The following is a 10,952-nucleotide window of genomic DNA, read 5'->3' as shown; positions in this document are numbered from 1 at the left end:
AGATGGACCCATATTTCAGTGATATCACCATTGTTGGCTGGTTATTTATCAATGTGTTTCAAGCAGGGATTTATTCCAGGATCATAAAAGAAGCAGAAATACAGACATATGTTTGAGATTTGTCTTTAAATTCTAATACCTGTGACCAAAGATTTTACTGCTATATCCATTTCTCTGCCAGGTTAATGAAATATTTTTCTATGGGCACTAAGATTCACTTTCTTCTTTCTCATCTCCTGGAAGTGTTAGCCAGCTGGACCTCTGTTTAACAACCTCTGTGAAGCGTTGTGCTCTGACAACTTGCTTGATGGATGGCGCTGTCAGCACATCTTCAGTCCAGAGATGAGGAGGGCATTGGCTTACCTATCAACTCCACAAATCAGACGAATAAAAATTAGCAACGAAACAAACCTAGGGATCCATTCTCATTTTGGTGTTCTTCATAGATCATAATCTTTGGAATGTGTTCCAGGAAAAATAATGACTTTAATGTTGCTTAGCTTTAAAGAATTAGGAATGATTTACTCTATGAAAGCACTACTTATAAGCAAGACATCTGGAAAAACCTGCATTATATGCACAAACCTGTCTTCTGTGCCTGAAATAGTATCTTTAAGGGATATTGGAGGGTCTGATCTGAAGTGCAATGAGAAGATGTAAAAAGAAATAGCAGTACCAAAGGGGACCTGGGCAGAGAGGGCAGGGCAGAGAGGGGAGGGCAAAATGAGACAACTAAGGATGCCCAAAGAGAGGAAAGCCTTTCCTGGCCCACAACTCCCAGGATATTTCTTTACAAATCTGCCTACTTGTTTCCATGTCAGTTTCCCCTTACAGACTCTGAATCCCTTGATGGCAGGAACTAAGATTCATTTATCTGTGTCCCCACGTTCCCAGGCCTGTGCCTTGTAGCAGGAACTTGGTATAAGATCAATGAATTAATGAGTAGGTTCTGGTATTTTAGCAAAATAATTATAGTAATTCTAGACAGGGAAAAAAAAAACCCATAAACCCTTCCATATCCTGGCAGAAATGTGTAGAAAATATTACCCAGATTATGAATACATAAAAAAGGAATTATGGGCAGTGTGTGTATGTTAGTCGCTCAGTTATGTCTGACTCTTTGTGACCCTATGGACTGTAGCCTGCCAGGCTCTTCTGTACATAGGATTCTTCAGGCAAGAATAGTAGAGTGGTTTACCATTCCCTTCTCCAGGGGATCTTCCAGACCCAGGGATTGAACCCAGGTCTCCTGCATGGCAGGCAGATTCTTCACCATCTGAGCCATCAGGGAAACCCTTATGGGGAGAGTAACCTGTACCAATAAACATAGTCTCTCATGCTTTATTTTTAGCTGAGAAAACACAATTTGTACACATGACGCTATGAGCATCATATGTCAAGTTTTTCCACTGGGGAAGAAAGGATCCATTAGGCTCTATATTTTTCTAGGTCACCACATATATGACTTTGTCCTGCCCCGAGTTGGCATTCATTGAACTGATATGCTTTCCTGTTTCTCTTTTGGCCACTGTCTCTCCCGTGGGACTTGGAGTGGTTACAAGTCACCTGTAATGCAGCTTTTGGCGCTGCCTGGCCCCACTCTGTTCACCTAACTTGAGCTTCAGGGTCTCAGCATATCTGTCTGTCAAATATAAATGACAAGACTTGTGCCTTGGCTGCAAGCAAGACTTGGCTGAAAATTAAGATGTTGTCTGGGAAGTCTGGAAGGCATGTGCCTGGCACAGGGTAAAAACAGCCAAAAGGCAGATAAATGCAGCAAATATTTTGTCATTTGCTTTGCCTTAAAATTTTTCATTACTCTTCATGAAAATGGAAAGATGTCCTTTTGCAGGGTGACAGCTGCTGTTGGTTCCAAGAAGCTGCTGTTTGCTACTGATAAACAAATGACAACTTCCCCTGAATGGGTCCATGCATTGCCTGAAGCAGATTTGTGATTAAATTTTTTGCTGGCTTTTTTTTTTTTTTGGACCACTGTAAAAGATTTGGCTGGAGTGGGTATATTTCCCTCTTGACCTAATCCTTTTGGTGTTTTGAAAACTTTCCAAGTGAGAAAATGAACACTTTTACCCAGCTTGAGTCAGATGCTCAAAACACAAAATAAAAATAGCTGCTTGGGAAGCTGCTGTGCTGTTTGCTCTGCCCCCAGGGTGGTTAACCCCTGAGAGGGCATTCAGTGCGATGAGCTATCTCCCCTGGCTTTTGCTAGAGTTGGTATTTCTCAATTTTGATTTGGGTTGTCCTTGTTATGACCCATGCAAAGTCACTGAGATTAGGGAAAGGAAAGTTGGGTGTGATCCAAATGACAAAGTGCTCTTTCCAAACCATCTGCATTGAGGTGCTTTCCTCCTTGAAGAGATCAATTTTTGGATTTAACTCTCCCTCTTTCTAATAGGAGCTTATGCATTCACTTCTCTCTCCTGGGTGATTTAGTCAATCTGATTAATCAGTATGTCGCTTGTAATAACAACAAAAATAACATTTTGATATTGAGAGCTGACATTCAGTTTGAATATACGCCAGCTACTTTATATGCATACAAAAACATCATTCCATTTAATCCTCACTTAAAAAATTTATGAAATAGATGCTATTACTAACCTCTATTTTACAAATGGGGTAAAGGAGGCTCATGGAAGCTAGGTGATTCACCCTAAATCTTACAGCTTAAAAATAGGAGGCAAGAATTTAACTCAAGGCTGCCTGCCCAGAGTCTAAGCCCTTAGCCAGTATGGCCGGCTGGGCAAAGGGCATTGGGTATAGCATCCTCCTGGCCATCAGTATTACAGCTCTGGGTCTCAGTCTCTTCCAATGTAACCCTTTACATTTTGATTTTTAAAAGATTATTTGGGGCTTCTCTGGTGGTCCAGTGGTTAAGAATCCGCCTGCCAAGTCAGGGGACACAAGTTCAGTCCTTGGTCCAGGAAGATTCCACGTGCTGTGGAGCAACTAAGCCAGGGCACAATTACTGAGCTCGCAGAGAGTCCACGAGCCACAGCTGAACCCTGAGCACCTAGAGCCTGGCGCCACAAGAAGAGAAGCCACCACAATGAGAAGCTAAAGCACTGCAGTGAAGACTCAGCACAGCCAAATATATTACATTAAAAAAAAAAAAAAAGGTTATTCAAGGCTGAGACTTTAAAGAATGTGATGCATTAACTGCAGGTGGCGGTAAGGATGAGGTTCAGATGGCTGAAAAGCCAGCGTGTTGGCTTCCTGAAGCGCCAAAACTCCTTACTGGCCTTGTGAAGTGACAGTCATTAAGAAGAATGTGGGCCTGGGAGTCAGCATCGCTGGATTGGCTTTATTTTTATGTTTGGAAATTTGCTCCACATTCTGGTTACTCACTCAGCATCTCTGGGGCTTAATTTATTTTTGTAGTTGGGGGTTGGGAGTAGGTAAGGATTAATTAAACAACCTAGTTGGAAGGAAATTTACAACTCAGTAGAGAGATTAGAATGTTCAGAATCAGCTGGGATGCAGGGTGCTTTTTTTCAGCTATCTCTCAGTCTAAACCCTGAAATACTTCTCTGAAGGGACACAGTAAAGCCAAAAGGATAAGGCGAGATTTGGAAGATGTAGAGAGATTTGGAATTGGTTACAGGTCAGGCCACCCAACATTGAAGGCAAGAGCTGGTTTCACTTAGATTTAGGTAAATAGGTACAGATCTGAAGGGGACCCTTCTTCCTACTAGAAAAACAAGTAAACCATGGAGTAGGCACAGATGATTGGTGTGTAAACTGTGGAGGTGACATCAGCCTTTGGGAAGCATCCTTTAAGTCAAAAGTATCCCTGAGAAAGACAGGTGTTTTTCAGGGTCCCAGGAATAAAACTCACAGCATTGGGTGTACCTAAACTGTCTTATTTAAGTTTGAGTTTAAAAGGAAAAATATAAAACCTGTATTTAAGGTGATCACAGAAATAACAGCATTATAAAATCACAAGATCCTGAAGGTTGCAATATGGGTGTCTGACAACATTCATGTCATTCTCTCTCTGTCTCAGTCAGTTCAAGCTGGCAGTGTTTCTGATGGAATAAAATTCTCCAAAACCTTCAACTCTGGAAAATTTTCTTGTATTATTTTCAAAAATAATTATCCCCCTAATTTTCTGTTATATATTTCTTAAAACTCTTATGGATAGAAAGTTGGAGCTCCTAGATTAATCTGCCATGTTTACTGTTTTCTCTCATATTTTACATTTCTTTGTGTATTTGGAAGGTGATATCCTTCCAAACTTTCTAATAAATCATTTTATTTTAGTAATGATGTTTCATTTCTAAAAATATCTTTGTTCTATCCTTGCTCCTTTTTCATAGCAGCATATTCTTGTTTAGTGTCTGCATCTGTTTTCTCCAGAATAGGTCTTTGTTCCCCCTTCCCCTTCCTCTCCTTCCCTATTTCCTTTTCCACTTCCTTCTTTTTATTTTTTTTAACCTTAATATTTCCTCTTAATCCACGCTGTTGGTTTTCCTCTAATGTCTGATGACCTTTGAAGGGCCATGTTAGTATACAGGGATCCTTTGTCTGACTGTCTGTTCTCTGGCTTCTCATGCTGTGGTTGGGCCGACTATGGATTCCATGAAAACGGAGAGGTCATGTGAACAAATCACCTCCATTTAGGAAGCATGGATAGAGAACATCTCCACAATTACCAAGACAAAGTAGACTTTATACTTGTGCTGGAGGTGTGAGAAGTTCTGTGTGTTCCCCTCTAGACAGAGCTTTCATCTCTTTCTTCCTGTGTTGTGGAAATCTAGAATACCCTCGGGGTCCCTCTGCCTCTTGCCATGTCTCTTTCCAAGAAGACCTCCCACTACTTCCTGCAAGTCTCTGCTCTGGCCAGCAGGAGAGAAGGGAGGAGGCAGATGCCAAGGCCTGGCTCTGCCAAAAAAAGAACAAACATAAAATGACAGCTCCCTACTCTGCAGGAACAACTTTCCAACTGTCCTCCCTGGCAGGCCTTCTTCTGTACAGATCCCAGATTTCATTTCTACTGCTCCCATCTATCTGTCCACAAAATCCCCATTGACTTTCTCTTCAGGAAAGTTATTTAAAAAATTTCTGATCTGCTAGTACCATCATAGCTTTATTCTTGTTCACTTTTTTCATGCCAGTCAAATCATGAGAGAGCAAAGAAGGAAATCTATATGAACAATTTACCATCTTGAATTGGGATATATCATCTGAACTCTTGATGGTCTCAGGGCCTCACAATCTTAAGAGAGAAAAGTATGGTTAAAATTCTGATTTTGAGACCTTGGAAATTACTTAACAATTTGAGATTTGTCAGGATGCGACCTTTCTGCCTTCTTCAATACAGATAAATAACTATTTTATTTTTCTCCCTCTTCTCTCCTGCGTTAGACAGATAGAAAGTGAATATTTCCCCTTACCCTGAAAATGCTTGAAGATTAAGCTCTCTCTACCAGAAGAAAGAAGGATCACTCTTCATTTGTTTCTCTGGTTGGTTGCTAATAATTTGAACTCCATTGCTAAAGAACAAGAGAATACTTGTTCAGGGTATTCTGAGGGTATGTGAGGGTATGTTGAGGGATAAAGATAGGGTAAAACTGGGAACTGGGGAAAGCCTGAGGAAGGTTGGGGCCAGGAGAAAATGAGAAAAATTTGAGACAGACCCTTGGACACCTATGAACTGAGCTGGAAAACTGTCCCTGCTTTTAGGGAAGAACTGTGTAGTAAGGTGCATTCAATGCCCAGCTGGTATCTCAATTTCAGCAGTAAAATAACCACATAAGTATAAACAGCCATATAACTATTGTGCACTCTTTATATTTCAGACACTGTGCTAAGTGTTTCACCCATATGGTCTCATGTAATCTTGGTAACAACCCGAGGAGGTTGGTGTCCTACGCTAGGATGTGGTCTATTGCCATTTAGCATCATTCACATTTCTTTCTAGGTACCTTCCTGTATTGCTGGTTCAGTTCAGTCAGTTCAGTTCAGTCACTCAGTCATGTCTGACTCTTTGTGACCCCATGGACTGTAGCACACCAGGCCTCCCTGTCCATCGCCGACTCCCAGAGTTTACTCAATATGCATTGAGATTCCATCCATTGAGATTGCATCCAGGTACTGCATTTCAGACTCATTTGTTGACTACGATGGCTACTCTGTTTGGGAGATCTAAAAACTACTTTCCTAGATTCCTTTGAAGCTAGGGTTCTGGATGCAAGAATCTGTGAGAGGCAACGGCCCCAGATTTGGAAGGTGAAAGTGAAGTGGTGACTATTTGCTTGCTATTGTTAATGCTAGTCAAGTAAAGTTGGACGACTGTGAGTGTTTGCCCCAGAGAATTCCACACTTCAGTGTCTGGTCACCAGTTTTGTCAGGGTGAGATGCAGTGGTGGCCCCAGCAACAGCAACTTTGCGGCCTCTAGAACTCAGCAATGGTAGATGCTCTTAAAGTCTATAGTCCATTTGTGGCTCTTGTGATTCCAATGCTCCAGTCCACCCTACAATATTGTGGGCAGTATTTCTCTGTATTAGATCCATTTCTTCTTGAAATACCTGGAGAGTTTTTTCTGCATTAAACTCATGTATACTATTTATCATCTTCATTTTATAGGTGAAGCAAATAACGAGGTTAAGTATCAAAGTGATCAATGGTCACTCAACATTGAGTGGAAGAGCTAGATCTGAACCTCGGTGTATCAGAATTTAAGGCCTTAGACGTAACCACCACACTTTATTGTTTCTTGTTGTTGACCTGAAATTGGATCATACTAATATAGACTGTTCAGTCCTTAATATTCAAGGGTAGTCCTAAGACTAGTCCATCAATGAAAGAATATATGCTTTCAGAATCAGTGGGTCAGGACTATGCCTATTTGTTCTTCTGAGGTCAAACTTTTCATTAACAAAGATGCTCTGAACAAGGTAACTCAAACCTCCCCAAATCACTCTACCAGATCTAAGTTTTCTATAGATCTTAAAAAGTAAATTCAATGAACTTTGTATGACATATGCAGACAGGTGAGTAGGCTGAAAATTCTTTTTGAAATTGAAATAATGAGAATACTCTTGATCCTGAAGACAGGATACTTTTGTGCTTTTCATATTTCCATAACCCATCCCCACTGATATTTCCCATTTCCCCCCATTAAAATATGAGTAAAAGCAAAATATCCTAGAGGCAAGCAAATGATACAAAAGATGTGCTTTGAAAATTCTTATTATCCCGGGTCAGAAACAGTTTGTTGCCATAAAGATATTTGTCCTTTTAAGAAAAAGAACTTGTGAATGGTGGCTATTATACATCAGTTTGACTCAAATATTAATAGCAGTTAGTTGTTGTTGTTTAGTCACTAAGTTGTGTCTGACTTTGCAACCCCCATGGACTGTTAAACCCACCGTGCTCTTCTGTCTGTGGAATTTTCCAAGCAAGAATACTGGAATGGGTTGACATTTTCTACTCTGGGAAATCTTTACAACCCAGGGATCACAGCTACATCTCTTGCATCTCCTGCATTGGCAGGCATATTCTTTACCACTGTGCCAACTGGGAAGCTGCAATAGCAGCTAGATTTCACCATAATTTCACTATAATTAGAAGGAATTTTGAGATAGGGGATACATAAAATAAACAAGGACAGGGAACTGTATTCAATATCTGTAATAATCTATAGTAGAAAAGAATCTGAAAAATATATAATGTGCTGTGCTTAGTCGCTCAGTTGTGTCTGACTCTTTGTGACCCCATGGACTGTAGCCTGCCAGGCTCCCCTGTCCATGGGGATTCTCCAGGCAAGAATACTGGAGTGGGTTGCCATGCCCCCCTCCAGGGGATCTTCCCAATCCAGAGATCAAATCCAGGTCTCCCGCATTGCAGGCAGATTCTTTACCATCTGAGTCACCAAGGAAGCCTGAAAAATATATATACATGTATATATATATAACTAATAACTTTGCTATACACCCAAAACATTTTAAATCAACTACCAAATCAATGGACATGAGTTTGAGTAAACTCCTGGAGTTGGTGATGGACAGGGAGGCCTGGCATGCTGCGATTCATGGGGTCGCAAAGAGTTGGACACAACTGAGCGACTGAACTAAACTGAACTGATACTTCTATTAAAAATGTCATTTTTTTTTTTAAAAAAAGGGATATTGGTGTTATTAAAATCAGCGGAGCTTCCTCCTGTGCTCTCTCCAGTCTCGTGGAGAAAAAAGAGTGCTATGAGGATGTGCTAATGGGCATCTCACTTTAGAGGGAAATATTTCATTTCTGCAGTAATGTAGTCATGATTCTGTGTGCATTTGAGCTGCTGAGCTCAGAAAAGCCTTGGGATTACCTATCCGGTGCTCTTAAGCCATACGTCCATTGCTCCATGCACATGAAAAAGTCATAGACGCTCCGCTTCAGATTTCAAGAAACAAGGTCAGCCTGTTGTAATTGGGATGATCACTTCAGTCTGATAAAGCAGAAATCACTAGTGGATATTATGGGGAGGACCTGAAGAATTCTGGTTATTTCCAAGCACTTAAACTATTTATCCAGTTGGATGAATGGAGGGCACCCAAGATCTAATTGAAAGTGTTTGGGATTGAGGACATTATGTGGTAATCACACTGGGGCGTAGGTTGATTCATACATTGGAGGAGGAGAGAATGAGAGGGTGAGATTCATACAGGGCAAGAGGGCTAGACTAGGACACTTCAATCTGGTACTGCATAAAAATCAATTTCACAGGCCTACCCTAACTATATCTGAGCATCACTCCAGCTGGGTCCGGAAAATTCTCTTTAATCAGAAAAGCATTCAAGAGTATTAAATGCTCATATGACTGCCAGGTATTTGTATGTGAAAGAGTTCTAAATATAGTTACTGTAAACTTCCATTTGTCAGGGGTCTTAGTATGTACAATAAATTTATTAAGATCTCAGGAAGATAAATATGTCTTTTTTAAAAAGGTAATTTATAATCTGAGTTTGGGTTTCAGTATGATGGTGTGATAGAGGTTCATTGTGAATTTAAGAAAAGCAGTATTCACTTTCCGTGGAAATAAGTTATATTTTTCCTAAAAGGAGTTAATGGAAACCTCCAACTCAAGTACACTCCAAGGATACATTTTTATCTTGTGTTTCTGAACAATCACTTTTTTGGCAGACTCTCTCACTCATGTGAAACAGAGTTAAGAAAATTTTTGATAGGCAACAAAAAAAGGCCTCTTAGCAGTAAAATAATGTTCACGAAGTCCAGATGCTCAAGGTCATGCACTTTACCTATGAAAGAATCTCTCAGGCACTCAGCAGGGCCTCTCGACTCTTATTTTGTCCACAAATCAGTGAGTTTGATTATCTGGTTATAAAACAGACTGGAAGCAGCAATTAGAAGGGATTAGAAAGTAGCTACTACAGACGCACGTGGAAACACAGAAATAGAAATAAATGCTATAAAATGTAGAAATAAGAATCCAAAGAGCCCAGGGGACTGAGCTCATACCACATATTGGAAAACAGCCAGCACCTATATTCCCGTGCATATATTATTTCCTAGTATAATCATGTTCCTAATGACAGCCCTAAGGTACCAAGGAGGTATTTGGAATTTTCTTTTCAAGATGCAGGAAATGATGAAGCATATTTTAAAAAGGTTACTGTTCAGAAAGACAAAAACTCAAACTGGCAACTGAAGAGATAAAATCTTGAATTGTTTTGAACTCTTCATGTATCCAGATGAATTTGTTTCCCATGAGTATCCCATAGTCAGTGTTTTACTATGAGAGCTTTTAGTTGGGAGAGAGGAAAACGAAAAGGTTTGTTATCTATTCATTGCTTCAAGGTATGTGTATATATGAACATATGTTAGTAAATTTTGTCAACATATGTGTGTACATATATAAGCATATAACATTGTCATACTGTTTAAAGTGAGTACATATGGGTATGTATACATGTTCAAGCTAAATCTTTCTGTGACCAGAAGGTTTTTAAAAATATGGAAGGTTTAGATCTTACAATCTGATTAGACATTCAGTTCTGCCATTGCTTAATGATTCAAGCTAGGTATTACATCACCTGTCTGTCATGGCTTCTCTTTGCCCATTAGGAAATTGTGTTTTCCTCGTCTGTCTGAAGTCCTTCAAATATTCCAGACATAAGCTTTGGCAAATAAAGTATACAGTTTTTGAAGTTTATTTTGATAATGGATTTACCAGACTTAAGGATCTGGAGCTGAGAGATAGGGCAACAGTCATAATATTAATAACTAATGTTTAACAACTTGGCCATTTACAAAGCATTTTCACCCATACGTTCCATTTGGTTGACATGGTCTTAAGTCATTTTAAATGTATAACAGTTAACCCTTGGGTTTTTGTTTGTTTGGCTTTATTGTCTGTCTGTTTTAAGAAACTGGGTCATTCACCCTGTGGTAGGACCCCACAATCTAGATTTGATGAGTCCACATGATATCATTTAACATTTTCCTCTCCTCCCCGTAATTTTGTAAACTGGTATTTACAACAAAAGGTTTGATTAGATTCAGGTTCAATTTTCTTAAAGGACACCACATAGGTGGGGCTATGAACTTCCCACTAAATAGCATCAGAAGGCTGATAATGTCTGGCTGTCTTTCCATTAATGCCTTTAAGACTGATCAGTCAAATCAGGTATTGTCAACTTGATTCATCCATTATAAAACTCTTCATCAAAATTTTACTTAATGCTTTCAGTGACCATTGATCATTGCCTAGAAGAAACCCATTGTTTCATAGGGTGTCCCAAAGCATAATTTCTAATTCCACTATTCCTTATGCAATTATTAGCTGGAACTCTAAAAAAACTTGCCCTTGTTAACTAGTTAGAAGCCCTAAAATACACTCAATACAGGAAAGGCAGGATAAATGTAAAGTCCACGCTTTCACTGCTGTGCTGTTCTGGAAGGATACTGCTTTCCTACGGGTGTG

Source organism: Cervus elaphus, chromosome 12 (genome assembly GCF_910594005.1).
Source record: "Cervus elaphus chromosome 12, mCerEla1.1, whole genome shotgun sequence".
Classification (NCBI taxonomy): Eukaryota; Metazoa; Chordata; class Mammalia; order Artiodactyla; family Cervidae; genus Cervus; species Cervus elaphus.
The sequence above is the reverse complement of the archived record's forward strand: the minus strand, read 5'-3'. Positions refer to the sequence as shown.